The sequence below is a fragment of the Zophobas morio genome, unplaced genomic scaffold, assembly GCF_036711695.1.
Source record: "Zophobas morio isolate AGI-343-1 ecotype UQ-CSIRO unplaced genomic scaffold, CSIRO_AGI_Zmor_V1 ptg000010l, whole genome shotgun sequence".
In the NCBI taxonomy this organism is placed as follows: domain Eukaryota; kingdom Metazoa; phylum Arthropoda; class Insecta; order Coleoptera; family Tenebrionidae; genus Zophobas; species Zophobas morio.
This window is the reverse complement of record NW_026972115.1, coordinates 2,090,880-2,112,915: the sequence shown is the minus strand read 5'-3', so window position 1 is coordinate 2,112,915 and position 22,036 is coordinate 2,090,880. Positions and strand designations below refer to the sequence as shown.

General features: G+C 32.6%; 1 protein-coding gene across 1 annotated transcript in view; it reads left to right on the top strand.

Moving 5' to 3' along the window:
• The first annotated feature begins 5,847 nt into the window (after positions 1-5,847).
• Positions 5,848-22,036, top strand: part of LOC135126125 (growth arrest-specific protein 1-like) — a 36,127-nt gene continuing 19,938 nt past the window's right edge. The window contains exon 1 of the mRNA XM_064051947.1: positions 5,848-6,049. The gene's annotated coding sequence lies outside the window, so the exon portion shown is untranslated. The remainder of the gene's footprint in view (positions 6,050-22,036) is intronic.

Genomic DNA, 22,036 nt, shown 5'->3' with positions numbered 1-22,036 from the left:
GCTGGTCGAAAAAAGTTGAAAAATTCGTAACGTATACTGAAAAATTGAACTTTTGGAAAAGTTGTCTAAAAATCCATAAAATATCTTTGACATATACATCACGACAAGCGGAATCGGAAAAGATAAGGTGTTTATGGTTCTGGTGTAAGGTTTTAGAAATATTTACTTTGAAAATATTTTTACAGAATTTACAAAATTATCGTATTTCAAAACAGAGATTTTGGAAAAATCATAGGAATTTTTATTATTGAAAAAGTTGCCTAACGATCCAGAAAATAAATATGAGATATAAACCCCAATAAGCTGAATCGAATATCAAAATGTTTGTGGTCCTGGAGCGAGATCTTCAAAATATTCCGATTGAAAGTCAACTTTGTATAAATCCTTGAAATTGCGATATTTTAGGATTTTGGGATTTTGCGAAAATTGCAGAAATTTTCGACGAACTGAAGCCGAAAATAAGTTCTAGGGGTTGAAATCTACAAAAAATTTCTTTGGGTAATTTCGGAAAGTGGTTGAAAAAAATCAAAAATTTCATAACGCAATTCAAAAATTCAGCTGTTGGAAAAATTGCCTAAAAATAAAAAAAAAATCTGGAATGTACATTTCGACTTGTTGATCCGAAAATATAGTGTTTATTGTTCAGATGCAAGATTTTCGAAATATTCGGTTTGGGAGCCAAAATTTTTGAAAATCCTAAAAATGTGCGTATTTGATTTGACCATTTTGGAAAAATCCCAGGAATTTTCAAAGAAGTGAACCCGAAAATAACTTCTGGAGGTAGAAATCTATAAGAAAAATTACTTTAGATAATTTTCTAAGGTGGTCGAAAAAAGTCGAAAATTTCGTAACGTATACTGGAAAATGGAACTTTTGGAAAAGTTGTATAAAAATCCACAAAATATCTTTGACATATACATCACGACAAGCGGAATCGGAAAAGATAAGGTGTTTATGGTTCTGGTGTAAGGTTTTAGAAATATTTACTTTGAAAATATTTTTACAGAATTTTAAAAATTATCGGATTTCAAAAGAGAGATTTTGGAAAAATCATAGGAATTTTCACTATTGAAAAAGTTGCCTAACGATCCAGAAAATAAATATGAGATATAAACCCCAATAAGCTGAATCGAATTTCAAAATGTTTGTGGTCCTGGAGCGCGATCTTCGAAATATTCCGTTTGAAAGTCAACTTTGTGTAAATCCTTGAAATTGCGATATTTTAGCATTTTGGGATTTTGCAAAAATGGCAGAAATTTTCGACGAACTGAAACCGAAAATAACTTCTAGGGGTTGAAATCTACAAAAAATTTCTTTGGGTAATTTCGGAAAGTGGTTGAAAAAAATCAAAAATTTCATAACGGAATTCAAAAATTCAGCTGTTGGAAAAATTGCCTAAAAATAAAAAAAAATCTGGAATCTACATTCCGACTTGTTGATCCGAAAATATAGTGTTTATTGTTCAGATGCAAGATTTTCGAAATATTCGGTTTGGGAGCCAAAATTTTTGAAAATCCTAAAAATGTGCGTATTTGATTTGACCATTTTGGAAAAATCCCAGGAATTTTCAAAGAAGTGAACCCGAAAATAACTTCTGGAGGTAGAAATCTATAAGAAAAATTACTTTAGATAATTTTCTAAGGTGGTCGAAAAAAGTCGAAAATTTCGTAACGTATACTGGAAAATGGAACTTTTGGAAAAGTTGTATAAAAATCCACAAAATATCTTTGACAATACATCACGACAAGCGGAATCCGAAAAGATAAGGTATTTATGGTTCTGGTGTAAGGTTTTAGAAATATTTACTTTGAAATTATTTTTCCAGAATTTTAAAAATTACCGTATTTCAAAAGAGAGATTTTGGAAAAATCATAAGAATTTTCATCATTGAAAAAGTTGCCTAACGATCCAGAAAATAAATATGAGATATAAACATAAACCCCAATAAGCTGAATCGAATATCAAAATGTTTGTGGTTCTGGAGCGAGATCTTCGAAAAATTCCGTTAGAAAGTCAACTTTGTATGAATCCTTGAAATTACCATATTTTAGGATTTTGGGATTTTCCAAAAATGGCAGAAATTTTCGGCGAACTGAAGCCGAAAATAACTTCTAGGGGTTGAAATCTACAAAAAATTTCTTTGGGTAATTTTGGAAAGTGGTTGAAAAAAATCAAAAGTTTCATAACGGAATTCAAAAATTCAGCTGTTGGAAAAATTGCCTAAAAATAAAAAAAAATCTGGAATGTACATTTCGACTTGTTGATCCGAAAATATAGTGTTTATTGTTCAGATGCAAGATTTTCGAAATATTCGGTTTGGGAGCCAAAATTTTTGAAAATCCTAAAAATTTGCGTATTTGATTTGACCATTTTGGAAAAATCCCAAAAATTTTCAAAGAAGTGAACCCGAAAATAACTTCTGGAGGTAGAAATCTATAAGAAAAATTACTTTAGATAATTTTCTAAGCTGGTCGAAGAAAGTCGAAAACTTCGTAACGTATACTGAAAAATTGAACTTTTGGAAAAGTTGTATAAAAATCCATAAAATATATTTGACATATACATCACAACAAGCTGAATCGGAAAATATAACGTGTTTATGGTTCTGGTCTAAGATTTTAGAAATATTCACTTTGAAAATATTTTTCCAGAATTTTCAAAATTACCGTATTTCAAATGAGAGATTTTGGAAAAATCATAAGAATTTTCATTATTGAAAAATTGAATTTTTGTAAAAGTTACCTAAAGATCCAGGAAATAAATGAGATATAAACCTCAACAAGCTGAATCGAAAATCAGAACGTCCTGGAGCGAGATTTTCGAAATATTTTCTTTGAAAGTAATTTTTTTTAAATCCTTGAACCTGCGATATTTTAAAAGAGATTTTGCAAAAATGATAGTAATTTTCGACGAACGGAATTCGAAAATAACTTCTCGGGATCGAAATCTACAAAAAATTTCTTTGGGTAATTTTGGAAAAAAAGTAAAAAATATCGTAAAGGAATTTAAAACTTTAGTTGTTGGAACAATTGTCTAAAAATCCACAAAAAATTCTGGAATGTACGCTTCCACTTACTGATCCGAAAATATATTGTTTATCGTTCTAATGCAAGATTTTCGAAATGTTCGGTTTGGAAGACAAAATTTTTGAAAATCCTAAAATTGGCGTAATTCATTTGGCCGTTTTGGAAAAATGCTAGCAATTTTCCAAGACGTGCACCCGAAAATAACTTCTAGAGGTAGAAATAAGAAAATATCATTTTAGGTAATTTTCTAAGCTGGTCGAAGAAAGTCGAAAATTTCGTAAGGTATACTGAAAAATTGAACTTTTGTAAAAATTGTATGAAAATCCACAAAATATCTTTGACATATATATCACAAGCTGAATCGGAAAATATGGTTGTGGTGTAAGATTTTAGACATATTCACTTTGAAAATATTTTTCCAGAATTTTAAAAATTACCGTATTTCAAAAGAGAAATTTTGGAAAAATCATAGGAATTTAGGAATTTTCATTATTGAAAAATTGAATTTTTCAAAAAGTTGCCTAAAGATCCAGAAAATAAATATGAGATATAAACCTCAACAAGCTGAATCGAAAATCAGAACTTTTATGGTCCTGGAGTGAGATTTTCGAAATATTTCGTTTGAAAGTATTTTTTTTAAATCCTTGAAACTGCGATATTTTAAAAGAGATTTTGAAAAAATGGTAGTTATTTTCGACTTCCGTTCGTCGAAAATTACTACCACTCGGCGTCGAAATCTACAAAAAATTTCTTTGGATACCTTTGAAAAGTGGTTGGAAAAAGTCAAAAATTTCGTAAAGCAATTTAAAAATTCGGTTGTTGAAAAAATTGCCTAAAAATCTACAAAAAGTTGTGGAATGTACATTTTGTCTTGTTGATCCGAAAACATAGTGTTTATTGTTTCGATGCAAGATTTTCGAAATATTGGAAAAATACCAGGAACTTTCAAAGAAGTGAACCCGAAAATAACTTCTGGAGGTAGAAATCTCTTTTAGTATATATTTTTCAAAGTTGGTCAAAAAAAGGTAGAAAATTGCATAAGAACGGAGTATCGAAAAATTCGGTTTTTGGAAAAGTTGCTTAAAAATACACAAAAAAAATCTGGAGTATATATCACGATGTATTCAGTTTGAAAGTTTTTTTTAATCCTTAAAATTGCCATATTTCCGAAGAGAGATTCTGCAAATATGACTTTTAAATCTAAAAAGAGTATCTTTAATAATTTGTGTACTGGAAAAAATATCGAAAATTTCAAATTTCCCGTATTCATAGAGCCGAAAGTAACTTCTAGAGGTATAAATCTATTAAAAAAAATCACTTTAGGTAATTTTCTAAGCTGATCGAAAAAAGTCAAAATTTTCGTATACCGAAAAAGTGAACTGTTGGAAAAGTATTTGACCATTTTGGAAAAATACCAGGAACTTTCGAAGAAGTGAGCCCGAAAATAACCTCTGGAGGTAGAAATCTCTTTTAGTACATATTTTTCAAAGTTGGTCAAAAAAAAGGTAGAAAATTTCATAATTTTTGGAAAAGTTGCTTAAAAGTCCCCACAAATATCTGGAATATAATTGCGGTGTATTGATTCTAAAAATTCAGAATAAACATTTTTTTTAATCCTTAAAATTGTCGTATTTCAGAATAGGAATTCTGCAAAATTGGGACAATTTTTCGAAGAACCAAAGCTGAAACTAACTCCCCGGAGGTCGAAATTTAAAAAAAAAATTATATATCTTTAAATAATTTTCCAAGGTAGCCAAAAAAGGCCGAAAATAATAATAAGTGCAGAGAAATTCAACTTTTGAAAAAATTGTCTAAAAATCCACAAATAATTCGGGAATGTATATCTCGACGTGTTGATTCAAAAAATAAATCGTGTGTTTGGCCCACAACAAGATTTTCGAAATCTTTAGTTTAAAAATCCATTTTTTTCACCTTAAAATTTCCATATTTCAAAAAAGGCATTAAAAAAAAATTGTAGAAATTGTCCAAGAACTGAAGTCAAAAATAACTTCTGGATGTCGAAGTCTATAAAAATCTCTTTAGGTAATTTTTGAACTTGAACTTGAATTATCCATGGAAATAAAGTATGTAGATACGTAATGTGAAATAAAAAAAAATATTTTGTATTCACTGAGGATTTTTTAAAATGAGTCAATAACAGCCAAAATTCAGAAGCGTGTTTTGAACAGTCTGATCATATTGATATCGCTAGTCTTGCACCAAACTAGAATAGAGTACTACAAAGAATTCGCCAGGTTATCTGTTCTAGAATCTCGATGTTGTCATTTCCCATTCAGTTATTGTGTTAATAACAATATTTTTTAAACATTCACTGAGCCGAAACTAATGCCAAAAGCGTGCGTACGTTATTATGTAACAACTACTAATTCATAACACAGAGATCGGAGATATCAATGTTAGTCGTGCCAAAACCACAGAAAAACAGCACAATCAGACGTGAATTACAACGTGGAATTAAAATATTTAGACATTTAACTCAGACAACCGTCGTGAAGAATCAAGGTAATTGTTTACTAAATTATACAAAAATTGCGTGCTTATCGTAATCCTGCGTGTAGCAAAAACTTGAGGTTAAGTCAGACATTATATAACTAATAACTTAATGAGTAAACAGTGACATTCTCTAAGCGGGATTACCACTGAAGTACTCCCCAAATTACAAAAAATTAGTTACTAGTTATTAGTTTCCTCTTTAATATTCGTTACCACCACCACCCGAACCCCATCGCCCCCTGCACCCCGCCGCCCATGCCACCGCACTTCTTGCAGCGAGAGAGAGGTCGGCCTCAGGTACTCGCCTCCGCTGGCTGTCAGCCTCTTTCCAACACAACTTAATTTGAAAACCTCAATACCGCGTCGGTTGTCGCGGAGGTCGGACGTCTTCTTCGGCGCGCTGTTCGACTCCCGAGTGCTGTGTGTGCTTTATGTTTGTGTCTGTGCTGTGCTCGCACCCGGCGTCTACGAGATGACCATGTGACGGGAATCCGCCCAGCAAGACAACGGTGAGTCGGAGGCGGAAGCCGGGCCGGGTTATTTCGAATTTGAAACATGCATGCGTACACATGTCCCGGCGGTGCGTTTCCTGTCGTAAAACGGCCCAATCTAAAAGTGGCGACATCAAAGGAAAACGACGAGGAGGAACAAAGGTCGGGAGATTTAAAGGCCGAGGCTGCGGCGACGGCCGGAATTTTTGTGGAGAAAGGCGCGGGATTGTTTTGGAAAGACGGAGAGGAACTTGTTGCGCTGGCGGGGACGGGTTGACGGGAGTCGGGCTTGGGACGGACTGTGGAAACGAGGCTGGTGGAAATATTTCGTGGATGGGGCGAAGGATGACGTCCCAGCGGGTATTTAACTGAGGGACGTTTTTATTGTCGAGCGATCAGAGTTTGCTGGGGTCTTTCAAGACTAGGACAGGCGGATTCGGGGAAATTTATTTCTTTATGGAGCGATGAACGAAGCTGAAGGACAGGGTTGAAGTTGCTTTTGAGTATAGTACAGAGATGTTTGTTTGAATTTTCGGGTGGTTTATGGTGCTCATAGAGCGACAGAGGGGACTCGCTGCAGTCAATATAATATAGTATAAAAATAAAACCTTGAAATTTCTCTAATGATTTATTTCAAGATACTTTGAAAACCATATATTTTGGTTTAATTCGGTTAGATTTCCAAACTCATACACTTATTCTGATTTTTATCAAACAAACAAATGTCAATTAGCTGTCAACCCGACTGCATCTTATTTTATTTTACTGCCTAAGAAAGATATATAAGTAAAGCACGAATTTTTGGCTAAACAAATGGCCAAAAGAAGCGATCATTTTTTCGAAAGTATTAGCCCCGCCCACCCACCCTTTGTTTTCTTAGAGATTAGGTCCTATGCCAAAATCAGTCTTCTCTTGGCGAAATTGAAATAATAAAAAACTTCAAAACTTTGCCAAAGATGTATTCAGTTTGGAAGACAAAATTTTTGAAAATCCTAGAATTGTTCTATTTATTTAATATTGGCGATTCTGGAAAAATACCAAGAATTTTCGAAGAAAAGAAACCGAAATCTATAAAATAATATCACTTTAGGAATTTACTAAGCTAATCGAAAAAAGTCACAAATTTCGTACGTTGAAAAATTGACGTTTTGGAAAAGTTCTCTAAAAATCCACATGTTTATGGTCTCGGAGTAAGATTTTAGAAATATTCAGTTTGAAAGTATTTTTTTATAATTTTAAAAATGAATTAAGAGAAAGATGGTAGGAAATTTCGAATAAATGAAGCCCAAAATAATTTCTGGAGGTCTAAATTTGTAAAAAAGTCTCTTTAGGTGATTTTCGAAGCTAATCGTTAAAAGTTGAAAATTTTGTAAGGGGGAAGGAAGTATTAAGAAATTCAGCTTTTAGAAAAGTTACCTAAAAATCCACAAAAAATCCTGAGGTGCAGATTGCTACGTGTTGATTCGAAAAATATAACGTGGAGCAAGATTTTTGAAATATTTATTCAGTTTGAAAGTCGATTTTTTTTAAATCTTAAAAACAATTATCAAAAGAAGAATTCTGGAACAATGGTGCGAATTTTCGAAGAAGTAAAGCTGAAAATAACGTTCAGATGACGAGATATAATAACAATTTCTTTATTAAAATAAATAAAGGGCGGGTGGGCGGGGCTAGTACTTGCCAAGATAAGACTGATTTTGGCTACTAATAAGTACTATTAATTTGGTATTAGGCGGAAATGAAATTATATTCCACCCGACCTTTATTTTCTGACAGAGTAGGTCCTTTGCCAAAATCAGTCTTATCTTAACAAATACTAGGCCCGCCCACCCGCCCCCTATTTTTACAGAGGATATGTCATTTGCCAAAATGAGTCTTATCTTACTAAGTCATGGCCCCGCCCACCCGCCCGGTATTTTATCAGAGGATATGTGACTTGCCAAAATCAGTCTTGTCTTACCAAGTACTAGACCGCCGACCTATCCTTCATTTTCTCAGAGGGTAGTACTTGTTAGTACTTCCTAAGATAAGTCTTATTTTGGCAAATCACATATCAAATAGGGGCGGGTGTGCGGGGCTACTACTTGTTCAGATAAAACTGATTTTGGCAGACGTCATACCTTCTCAACAAATAGAGGGCGGGTGGGCGGGGCTAGGATTTGCTCAGATAAGACTGATTTTGGCAGACGTCATAGCTTCTGAAAAAATAGAGGGCGGATGGGCGGGGCTAGTACTTGCTATGATAAGACTGATTTTGGCAAATGCCATACCCTCTGAGAAAATAGAGGGCGGGTGGGCGGGGGTAGTAGTTGCAAAGGTAAAACTTATTTGGCAAATGACAACACGATTCCGGTTAGGAATATAACTCGTTACTATGGAAGTTTGTTAACACCTTCAAATTTCACAAGTTTTTAAAAGATTAATAGGGGCAAAATCAGTTTTATCTTAACAAATACTAGGACCGCCCACCCACCCCATATTTTCTCACAGGAAATGTCATTTGCCAAAATGAGTCTTATCTTACTAAGTCCTGGCCCCGCCCACCCACCCGGTATTTCATCAGAGGATATGTGACTTGCCAAAATCAGTCTTATCTTATCAAGTACTAGACCGCCCATCCATCCTTCATTTTCTCAGAGGGTAGTACTTGTTAGTACTTCCTAAGATAAGTCTTGTTTTGGCAAATCACATATCAAATAGGGGCGGGTGTGCGGGGCTAGTACTTGTTCAGATAAAACTGATTTTGGCAAACGTCATACCTTCTCAATAAATAGAGGGCAGGTGGGCGGGGCTAGGACTTGCTCAGATACGACTGATTTTGGCAGACGTCATAGCTTCTGAAAAAATAGAGGGCGGGTGGGCGGGGCTAGTACTTGCTATGATAACACTGATTTTGGCAAATGCCATACCCTCTGAAAAATAGAGGGCGGGTGGGCGGGGCTAGTAGTTGCAAAGGTAAAATTTATTTGGCAAATGACAACACGACTCCGGTTAGGAATTTAACTCGTTACTATGGAAGTTTGTCAACACCTTCAAATTTCACAAGTTTTTAAAAGACTAATAGGGGCAAAATCAGTTTTATCTTAACAAATACTAGGCCCGCCCACCCATCCCCTATTTTCTCACAGGAAATGTCATTTGCCAAAATAAGTTTTACATTTGCACTTACTCTTTATTTTCTTGGAGACTACGTCCTTTCTCAAAATCAGTTTTATTTTCGCAAGTACCGCCCACCCGCCCTTTGTTTTCTTAAAGATTAAGTCCTTTGCCAAATTCAGTTCTATATTGGCAAGTACTAGCCCCGCCCACCCACCCTTTATTTTCTTGGAGAATAGCTTCTTTGCCAAAATCAGTCTTATCTGGGCAAAGTTAAAATAAAAAATTTCGTGTAAAACAGGGTGTTTATTGTTCCGGAACAACACTCGCTAATTATTCGGTTTGGAAGACAAAATTTTCGAAAATCCTAGAATTGTTGTATTTAATATTGGCGATTCTGGAAAAATACCAAGAATTTTCGGAGAAAAGAAACCGAAAATAACTTCTCGAAGCCGAAATCTGTAAAATAATATCACTTTAGAAATTACTAAGCTAATCGAAAAAAGTCGAAAATTTCGTATGTTGAAAAATTGACATTTTGGAAAAATTCTAAAAATACACAAAATATTCTGGAATACAGACCTCGATGTGTTGATTCGAAAAATTTTGTGTGTTTATGGTCTCGGAGTAAGATTTTCGAAATATTCAGTTCGAAAGTATTTTTTTATAATTTTAAAAAGAATTTAGAGAAAAATGGTAGTAAATTTCGAATAAATGAAGCCCAAAATATTTTCTGGAGGTCTAAATTTGTAAAAACGTCTCTTAGTTGATTTTCGAATCTAATCGTTGAATATCGAAAATTTTGTAAGGGGGAAGGAAGTACATAAGAAATTCAGCTTTTAGAAAAGTTGTCTGAAAATCTACAAAAAAATCCTGAGGTACAGATTGCTACGTGTTAATTCGAAAAATATACGACTAGATAGTCCTGGAGTAAGATTTTTGAAATATTTATTCAGTCGAAAGTCATTTTTTTTATCTTAAAAACTGCCATCAAAAGAAGAATTCTGGAACAATGGTGCGAATTTTCGAAGAAGTAAAGCTGAAAATAATGTTCAGGACGAGATCCAAAAACAATTTGTTTATTAAAATAAATAAAGTGCGGGTGGGCGGGGCTTACTTGCCAAGATAAGACTGATTTTGGCTACTAATAAGTACTATTAATTTGGTATTAGGCGGAAATGAAATTATATTCCACCCGACCTTTTTTTCTGACAGAGTAGGTCCTTTGCCAAAGTCAGTCTTATCTTAACAAATACTAGGCCCGCCCACCCGCCCCTATTTTTACAGAGGATATGTCATTTGCCAAAATGAGTCTTATCTTACTAAGTTCTGGCCCCGCCCACCCACCCGGTATTTTATCAGAGGATATGTGACTTGCCAAAATCAGTCTTATCTTACCAAGTACTAGACCGCCCACCCATCCTTCATTTTCTCAGAAGGTAGTACTTGCTAGTACTTCCTAAGATAAGTCTTATTTTGGCAAATCACATATCAAATAGGGGCGGGTGGGCGGGGCTAGGACTTGCTCAGATAAGACTGATTTTGGCAGACGTCATAGCTTCTGAAAAAATAGAGGGCGGGTGGGCGGGGCTAGTACTTGCTATGATAAGACTGATTTTGGCAAATGCCATACCCTCTGAGAAAATAAAGGGCGGGTGGGCGGGGGTAGTAGTTGCAAAGGTAAAACTTATTTGGCAAATGACAACACGATTCCGGTTAGGAATATAACTCGTTACTATGGAAGTTTGTTAACACCTTCAAATTTCACAAGTTTTTAAAAGATTAATAGGGGCAAAATCAGTTTTATCTTAACAAATACTAGTCCCCCCCCACCCATCCCCTATTTTCTCACGGGAAATGTCATTTGCCAAAATAAGTTTTACATTTGCAATTACCCTTTATTTTCTTGGAGACTATGTCCTTTCCCAAAATCAGTTTTATTTTCGCAAGTACTAGTCCCGCCAACCCGCCCTTTATTTTCTTAAAGATTAACTCCTTTGCCAAATTCAGTTTTATCTTGGCAAGTACTAGCCCCGCCCACCCACCCTTTATTTTCTTAAAGATTAACTCCTTTGCCAAATTCAGTTTTACTTGGCAAGTACTAGCCCCGCCCACCCACCCTTTATTTTCTTGGAGAATAGCTTCTTTGCCAAAATCAGTCTTATCTGGGCAAAGTTAAAATAAAAAATTTCGTGTAAAACAGGGTGTTTATTGTTCCGGAACAACACTTGCTAATTATTCGGTTTGGAAGACAAAATTTTTGAAAATCCTAGAATTGTTCTATATAATATTGGCGATTCTGGAAAAATACCAAGAATTTTCGAAGAAAAGAAACCGAAAATAACTTCTCGAAGCCGAAATCTATAAAATAATATCACTTTAGGAATTTACTAAGCTAATCGAAAAAAGTCGAAAATTTCGTATGTTGAAAAATTGACGTTTTGGAAAAGTTCTCTAAAAATCCACAAAAAATTCTGGAATACAGATCTCGATATGCTGATTCGAAAAATATCGCGTGTTTATGGATACAGCGTAAAATTTTCGAAATATTCAGTTTGAAAGTATTTTTTTTTTAAATGGCCACATTTCAAAAAAGAGCTTATAGAAAAATGATAGGAAATTTCGAAGAACTGAACCCGAAAATATTTCTACTAACCCCGCCCACCCGCCCTTTATTTTCTTAAAGATTAAGTCCTTTGTCAAAATTAGTTTTATCTTCGCAAGTACTAGAAAAATAGACAAAATTCAACAAACTTTTCCACTTGTTTACTACATATTAAAGAGCGGATTCTAGGACATTTTAGATGTAAACAAACGGAAAAGTTTGTTGAATTTTGGAAACTATTAGCCAAAGATAATGCGAGCTTTATGGCTGAGTTTACGCCAATCTCTGCATAAAATTTTATTCCGTGGAAAAGACATTACACTCTCAGCCAACTGGAAAAATAACCGAGGTCGCAAAACACCCAATAAAATTTTTTACAGAGATTCCGGGAAATGCATTCTAGAAAGTTTATCGAAGCCACAATTTATCCTTAGTTGACGTCGATATGCCATAAGATTTGTACGCAAACAGCACCGGCCAATAAATAAGTCATTCATCATTTATTAATTTATACGAAAGTGACACGTACATGAGTTGGATGGCACCAGACTGCACTCCCAGAATACAGGGCTTCCGCATACAAAGTGCAAAAAAATTCCAGCAATTCGACAGAATAGAAACTTAATGTTTGAGCCGGTCCTGCGCACAATAGGTAGAGCAGCACTATCTTCATTTATCACTGTTATTTTAATATCCTACATCTGAGTAAAGGATTTATTGGCGTTTTGAAACTTAACGTCTGACTTAACGCTAAGAAGCGCTTAATTCCTTTCTCTGATATACTTAAATAATAATCTGTAGATAAAAATAAATGAACTACTTATCATGTAGAGCCACATTAAAAACTAGTTAACAGGCGTAGGAAAAAGTACTTTCCTTATACATATATAAGTAATTAAGTATATATAAAAAAAGAAACAATGAAGGGTGTATTCATGACCTTATCACCAGTGTGATGTGAGTGTGTGGAAACAATAGAAGCTTTGTGAGAAATTAATATCTCGTATCTCTGAAAAGGTTTTCAAGCGCTCGAGAGTTTAGTGGCTTTTAGTTGTTTTTTAGTCTAATTATTACATACCCACTCAAACGGCTAGAGGGCAGTAGGTACTATCTGAGTACCTATTGACGGTACTCGCACGATCTGCATGAACGTCTTTATGTTTGGACTCGTCTTTTTACTCTATATATTAAAAAAAACAAAGATTAAGCCCCACCCACCCACCCCAATCTCAATTGTGATGAATATCATATGGTAATTTCTTGTAGAGAAATGAGGATTTTGCAAGTAAACTCCGCCCTTCAGCTCATGATGAATAAAACTTTCGTCACAATTGAGAAGGGGTGGGTGGGCGGGGCTTGTATTTTGTCCATTTTTTCTTAATATACCAAGTCTTCTTTTCCCAAAAGAAACTGAAAATATGGTTAACTGTCCTGTTGTTGAAAGAAAACTATATATTTAAAACAAAACAAACAAAGATTAAACCCCACCGACCCACCCCAATCTCAATTGTGATGAATTTCATATGGTAATTTCTTGTAGAGGAACGAGGATTTTTCAAATAAATTCTGCGCTTCAGCTCACGATGAATAAAACATTCGTCACAATTGAGAAGGGGTGGGTGGGCGGGCCTTATATTTGGCGATATATTCTTAACACCAAGATTGGATTCATGAATTTCAATTTTTCTATTTTTTCAGTTTCCATTTTTCAACTTCACTTTTGATTTTTCGATTTCTCAGTTTTTCAATTTTTTAATTTCTCAGTTTTTGGACATTTCAGTTTTGGGATTTTTCAGTTTACTTATTATTCAATTTTTCGATCTTACGATTTTGCAGGTTTTTGATTTTTCAATTTTTCGATTTTTTTAAGGTTTCGATATTTCCACTTCTCTTTGATTTTTCGATTTCTCAATTTTTCGATTCTTTAAATTCTCAGTTTTTGGATATTTCAGTTTTGGATTTTTCAATATTTCTGTTCTTTGACTTTTCCATTTTTGACTTCTGGATTTTACGAAGTGTCGACTTTTTACTTTTTCGATTTTTAAATTTTAGATGTCTCAATTTTTTGGTATTTTCATTTTTCAATATTTAAAATTTTAGATTTTTCAATTTCTCGATTTTTCATTTCAGTTCTTCTTCTTCGATATTTCCGTTTTTCATGTTTTTGAATTTTTCAAATGTTTTGATTTCTTAATCTATGGATTTTTCGATTTCCCGGTTTTAGATTTTCTGTTCTTCAATTGTCGTTTTTTCAATTTTTCGAATTTGACATGTTCTTCAATTCTTTAATTTTTCAATTTTTCGTTTTTTAGTTTTTTTAAGGTTTCGATTTTTCGATTTCACTTTCTGGATTTTTCGATTGCTCAATTTTTCGACTTTTTAGGTTCTCAGTTTTTGGATATTTCAGTTTTGGGATTTTTCAATATTTCGATTCTTCGACTTTTCGATTTTTGACTCCTCGATGTTTCGATGTGTCGATTATGTTACATTTTCGATTTTTTAATTTTTTAATTTTTAGATTTTGATTTTATGTTTCGATTTCTTAATCTATCGATTTTTCGACTTCACGGTTTTGTCAAATTTTCGATTTTTTAATTTTTCAAATTTGACTTTCATAAACTCTCAATTTTTCAATTAATCGATGTTTTGATTTTCCCATTTCTTGACCTTCGAATGTTTTGATTTTCCTGTTCTTCAATTCTTTAATTTTTCGATTTTTCAGATTTTTGAATTTTTCGATTTTTAAGGTTTCTATTTTTCGACTTCACTTTTTGGATTTTTCTATTACTCAATTTTTCGACTTTTTAGGTTCTCAGTTTTTCGATATTTTAGTTTTGGGATTTTTCAATGTTATGATTCTTCGACTTTTCGATTTTTGACTCCTGGATTTTTCGATGTGTCGATTATTATTTTACTTTTTCGATTTTTCTATTTTTCTATTTTAAATTTTGGATTTTTTAATTTTTAAAATTTTGTATTTTTCGATTTCTCGATTTTTCAGTTCAGTTCTTGGATATTTGAATTTATCAAGTTTTCGAATTTTTCAAATGTTTTGATTTCTTAATCTTTTGATCTTTCAAATTCCCGGTTTTAGATTTTCTGTTTTTCAATTGTCATTTTGTCAAATTTTCGATTTTTAGATTCTGTAAAATTCTTCCAGATTACTTCAGATTCTCTCATTTTCCTCCTCTCAGATCTTCTCAGATTCTTTCTAATTTTATCAGGTTTTTCAAGATCCCTTGCAGACTCTTCCAAACTCTTTCAGATTCTCTACTATTTTCTCCAATACTTTCATATCTCTATTCAGATCTCTTCAGGTTTTTCCTGAATTATCAAGTCTTTAAGATTTTTTCAGATCCTTCTAGATTTTTTCATATCTTCTCAGATTATTTCTGATTATTTTAGAATCTCTCAAATTCTATCAAAATATCACAGATTCGCCCAAATTCTCTCAGGTTTTTTCAGATAATCCTAGATTCCTTCAGATTTATTCAGATTCTTACATATTCATTCAAATCCACTCAAATTCTCTCAGATTCTGTTAGAATCTTTCAAGTTCTTCCAAATCCTTTCTGATCCTCTCAAATTCACTCAAATATTCTAAGATTCTGTTGGATTTTTTCAGATTTTCTCATATTCTCTAAGATTCTATTAGATTCTATCAGATTTTCTCAGATGCTCTCGAATACTCTCAGATTGTGTCAGAATGTTTCAGATTTGGTCGGATCCATTCAGATCTCTTCAGGTTCTTTCTGACTCTTCGAGACTTTTCCAGATCTGTCAGATCCTTTCAGATTCTTTCACATACTTTTAGATCCATTCAGATCCTCTCAGATCCTTGTTTCAGATTCTCTCAGATTTTCTTACGATTTTCTCAAATTCTATGCGATACAGATACATAAAGATTATTTCAGATTATTTTAGATTCTCTCGAATTCTCTCAGAATCTTTCAGGTTATCACAGATTCACTCTGATTTTCTCAGATGCTCTTAGATTCTGTAAGATTTAATTAAATTATTCCAGATTTATTTCATATTTCCTCAGATTCATTTAAATTTTCTCAGATTTCCTTCGAGATTTCGTCAGATTATTTCAGATACTTTCAGGATTACCCAGATCCTTAGACTCTTACAGACATTAGATTCTCTGATTTTCTCTCAGGTTTTTTCAGGTTTATTTAGATTTTTTCATACTCTTTCATATTTCCTTAGTATCACTAAAATTCTCACAGATACTCTTCGATTCTCTCTTATTGTCTCATATTCTCTAAGATTTTTTTAGATTCTATTAGATTTTTTCATATTCTCTCCAATACACTTACGTTCAATCAAATTTTTTCAGATTTCTACAAATTTCTTCAAGTTCCTGCTGATTCTTCCATACTTTTCAATATTCTTCCAGATGAAAATATCTTTTTTTCCTATAGATTCTTTCAGATCCTCTCAGACATTCCGGGTTCTTTCAGATTCTTTTAGGCTTTTCCAGATCCCTTTTTGACTCTTCCAGATTCGCTCAGATTCTTTCAGATTTTCCCAGATTCTCTTGTATACTCTTCTAAGGAGTCAAATTCTTCAGATTTCTCCAGATGCTTTCAGGTCTTTGCAGATCCATTCAGATCCTTCCACATTCTTTCAGATTCTCTCACACTATCTGAGATTCTCTTAGATTTTCTTTCAGATTTTCTCAGACTCGGTCAAATTATTTCAGATTCTTTCAGATTTTTTCAGATTATTTGAGATTCTCTCAGATTCATTCAGATGGCGCGGATATTCTCAGGATCTTTCAGATTCTTCTAATTTTTTTCAGATTCTTTCGGTTTCTTTCAAAGTAAAAAAAATCGGGGTCCCCAAAACATACTTCAATTTAACTTTTTTTTTTTAATAAAGCAAGGGATTACCATTATTCTTTAAAATCTTTTCAAACACAAACATCACGAACTCAATATTTTTTCAAATTCTCTGTCTAACTCCTTAATTTTTGTTGAATCTTAATGGAAATTAATATTTGTGAAAAAATTCATGAAAATACGACCAGAACATCGAACTCTTAAAATTTCGTATATTTAGCCTTCGGAAAAACCTTTGTCACTTTTGACTTTTTTTATAATAAATTCGTAGTTCATCACACAATTGTGTGCATGGAATTTTTGTTAAAACTATAGTATTTTTTCTTATTATTTAAAATTATTAATTTTTCAAATTTGACTTTCATAGGCTCTCAATTTTTCGATTTTTCAACTAATCGATGTTTTGATTTTCCCATTTCTTAACCTTCGAGCGTTTCGATTTTCCTGTTCTTCAATTCTTTAATTTTTTGATTTTTTAGATTTTTGAATTTTTCGATTTTTAAGGTTTCTATTTTTCGAATAATCTTTTGATATTTTGATTTTTCAATAATTCTTAATTTTTCGATTTGTTAATTTCTCATTCCCGATTTATCGAGATTTGATTGTTCGTGTTTTTGATTTATCAGTTTTTCAATTTTTTATTTTGGCCTATTTCGGTTTCTCAGTTTTTCCAGTTTTCCATTTTTTCGTTTTTTGATTTTTCCGCTTTTCCAATTTTTCAACTTTTAACTTTTTGTTTGTGGATTCCTCTATTTTTCGATTTTTCGACTTCATCACTTTTCGATTTCTCGTTCTTTTGATGTTTCAATCTCTCAATTTTTCATTTTTCGAATTTTTAAGTTTTTTGATTTCTCGATTATCGAGATTTGGATCTTGCGATATTTTGATTGTCAATTTCTCAATTTATAAATTGTTCAATTTTTAACTTTTCAATTTTTCGACTTTGCCCTATTTCGGTTTCTCAATTGTTCGACTTTTCGACACCACGATTTCTTGATCTTTTGATTTTTCGATTTCTCGGTTTTTCGATTTTTCGTTATTCGGTTTTTAAATTTTACATTTTTTCGATTTTCAGTTCTTCGATATTTCGATTTTTCAATGTTTCGGTTTTACGATTTTTTAAGGTTTCGATTTTTCGATTATTAAATTTCTCGATTTTTCGAAAACAACCACAAAAATTGTCATTAAAAACATTTAAAAATCCATACAAAATAGAACAGTGTTTCCGAAAAAAATCCATTGGTTATTACGATTTCAACAATATTCTTAGTTTAAGACGTTTTGCTAGTAGAAAACACAAATAAAGAATTAATTCTAAAAAATCTCCAAAAACACTGGTTGAGTTTTCGTACCGTTTCTCAAAATAAAAGAACAACTAGGACAAATTTTAAGAGCCGTAAAGCGACTAAACAGATGACGTAAAACGGAAAAGTTTCCAGCAAGAGAAAGTTCTAAAGTGTGACACTCTATTCGACCAAAAAATATTTCCGACCACGTTTGGCCTTCCCGGCGCTCGAAACAGGTTTGATAAGGCGAAATTTAACGCCTTTGGTTATTATTTTTGCGGATTTATGGCTCGACTAAATAAATCCGACGCGGGTGTTAAATTTGCCAAACAAACAAACATTAAATCCACAGCCGCCAACACAAAAAGTGACAGTGTGCCAACGTTATCGATCCAAACACCCAATTTGTTCCAGTTTGTAGTCGCCGCCAGATTAATAATGCAGTCGGATTCCTGCTTTGCATAAATACGGCGATTAAGTAATCAGTGTGCACGCAAACCGTTTTAAAAGCGTTAAATTTTAAATCGTCACATGGCGGGCAATTAAATCCCGATTTTTTGAAGGATCTTCGAAACGATTTTTGTCCGATCAAGGCGAATTGAGCAATTATGTAAATTTATTTATGAGCGCGATATTCCCAATAAACACAAAAACGCTATTAAACTGTTGTAAAAGAGATAATGTTCGCGGCGCTTTTGCAGCGGCTTATTTTTGAAAAATTTTATTGGGTTTATAAAAGACACCCGTCAATAAATAAATTCTGTGAACAATTTCAAATCTAGGTGAAAAGAATGAGCGCAAAAAACGATCCACTGTCATCTTCTTGTTGCCAGTTATTAAAAATACGTCCACGCCGTCTTGTCAGGAGTATTCTCGGACATTGTTAAGTACGGAGCAAAAATAAAAATCGGAGACATTTGTTAACGCCTTCACTCAGTTGGGAGTTGACGGACTGTCCGCAAAAAGTCGGTCCGGCGTGGTTGTAATCGTTAATGTGCTGTAAAACGCCAGTTTCGTCGTAACGCTTACTTAATATTTACAATATATCAGTTACAGTTTACGTGAAGTGTTGTTTTGTTTATTTCTTTTCACACATACACAAAGTAATAAACTGTTGCGATAAGTACAAGCCACTTGAAACGAAACCAGTAAGTAACCTGTCATTTTAATGGGTGTTTGTGAAATAGAAACGTGACTAGATCGAGCGGTCCTTTCTACATTGTTCATTTTTCAAATTTCCTAACAATACGTCCCCAGGGGCCAGATCTATTCGGACTGACCTTAGGACGGTGAAAGCGGCATTATTATTCCGGTTCACTGGAGCAGCTTTGTGGACTTCCGTATCCACGGCACAGAAATAATTGTTATTTGAAATGGACAAATAAAGCGATAAAATAAATAAATAAATAGTTTACGATAATCCTATTATTTACTCAGATCGGTTATCGAGATCTAGTAGGTGTCATCTCGGTTATAAAAACATTTATTGTGGTATTTTTATTTCTCGAGTGAGTGATTGATAATCATTTGACGAATGCATGATTTCCTGTGTCACCCGATTTCCCGCTACTCCGCGCCAGACCAAATTTATTTACTGGAAAAATTTCAATGTTCTTTTGGCTTCTATCGCCTGCAATTATTTCAATTGAAAATAATTCAATTCTAAAAAAAAAATTGGCAGTCTAGTGCGATTTCAACTCTTTGAAACTAAAAAGTGAATATGAAAATAATTCAGTTCTAAAAAAAAATTGGCAATTTAGTACAACACTTAGCTTTCATGAAACTAAAAAAAGCGCTTATGCCACATGGCCACTGAACCTGTCTGTGATCTATCATAAGTGTGAAAATAATATATTTCTATATAAATGTAGTGACCGAACAACGTCAAAAACCGTGCCTCGTACAATCGCACGCAAATGTTTTGAGCCTATGGGCGGATCGTTTTTGCCTGCCCTCACCGAAGAAGGCGGTCCAAATCCTTCAAGGGCAGAATTTGTAGGTAGGCTCAAACTACAACGAAATTTACATTTGGTAAGAAATATTTATGGCTCACACCAGTTCTCTCGAATTTGTCGGAGAAGAACATTTTTCGACCAATTGTTCCGTATAAAAAATTTCATCACTTTTTCGAATAAAATACTCTTAAAAAAAAACGATATTGTCGTTGAGTCACATGTAACTGGCATAATAATAAAAACGTGCCACTTTTGTTAACTGATACTTTTTTCATAAATGTCGCAAATTTATTAAATTTGTCTAACCATCCCCACCAATAATGGTGATGACGTCACTTCAAATTTATGCATAGGAAATGGATTTTAAATTGTATACAGTAACATAGTCCTACACATGTAGTTTATGACTCCGTGTTGAGTTTTTATCCGAAACGTCCAGATTTTTGGAAAAAAAATCAAAATTATAAAACAATATTTTGCAATTTAATTTTAAATTTGCAAAATCGAATAATTTGAAATCTTGCAGATGTTTTAAAGTCATGATAAACATAATACATTTTTAATTAAAAAATTTATGACGTCCCCTCAAAATTTTGCAGAATAAATCCTATCTTAAATGTATAAAATATGATGAGTTTTTATACTTGTGATTTATCACTGCATTAATATTTTTTAGATTTGGTTATACAGGGTGTCTCAAAAAAGTTAATGACTGAGTCAATTTATTTTATTGAAGAAATCAAGAATAGCAAAACTGAATACTTTGAAATATTGTAGATGTTTTGAAGTTTTTGTAAGCATGGTAACTTTTTCGAAAATTTGATTAATCAAATATGCGCAAAATCAAAAATCGGAAAAACTGAAATTCACTAATGCAAAAAACAGAAAATCGAAAAATACAAATCGTAAAAATCGAAAATCTAAAAATGGCTAATCAAAAAATCGAAAATTCAATTAATCAAATACCTAGGTCGATCGAAAAGTGGAAATTCACAAACCTCAAAAATCTAAAAATCGAAAATTGAAAAATGGGAAAACCAAAAATCGAAAAGTCAAAAATTTGTAATATTGAAAACTAAAAAAATCAAAAACAAAAATAAAAAAATCGGAAATTAAAATAATCAAAATATATAAAGTAGAAAAAAATTGCAAAGCCTAAAAATTGAAACGAACAAAAAAATCGAAAAAGCAAAAATTGGAATAACAAGAATTCGAAAAATCTAAAATCGAAAAAGTGGAAAATCGAAAATCTGAATAAAGAAACTTGGAAATTCTGAAAATTGGAAAATCGAAAAACAAAAAATCGGGAAGTAAAAAAATTGAAGTCTAACAGTTGAGAATAGAAAAACTGAAAAACCGAAAATTCTAAAAATCGACAATGGACAAATTGAAAATCGCAAAATTTAAATTGAAAAATTGAACATAGAAAAATCGATGAATTGAAAAATCGAAAATTCGACTACTCAAATTTTCTAAAAATCGAAAAATCATAAAACTGAAAAATCCAAAATTTTAATGATCGAAAGTCTGAAAACTGAAAATCGAAAATTCTGAAAAGCGGAAAATAGAGTATCGAAAAATTTAAAAGAAAGAAAATTGAAGTCGAAAAACCGAAGAATGGAAAAATTAAAAATCAAAAATTCGTAATATCAAAACCGAAAAATTCAAAGATTTAAAAAGAAAATTGAAAAATCGAACATCTGAAATTTGAAACTCGAAAATTTGGAAAATCGAAAAGTAAAAAAATTGAAGTCTAAAAGTTGAAAAATGGAAAACTGAACAATCGAAAATTCGAAAATCAAATATCGAAAAATCGAAAAGCCGAAACATCGATTTGATACATCAGATATGCGAAAAACAGAAAATCTGAAAATACAAAACTGGAAAATCAAAAATTTAAAAATAGAAAAACCGAAAATCGAAAATTTAATGAATCTAATACGTAGGTCGATCGAAAAACTGGAAATTCACAAATCTGAAAAATCGAAAATTTGCAAGATTGAAAAACCGAGAATTGAAAAATCAAAAAACCGAAAAATGGAAAAATCAAAAATCGAAAAATAGAAAACCGAAAATTCATAATATTGAAAACTCTGTAAGTCGACAATTCAAAAATCAAAAAATTGGAAAGTAAAATAATCGAAAAATCGAAAAGTAAACAAATTGCAAAGCCTAAAAACTGACGAACAGAAAAATCGAAAAATCTTAAAATCAAA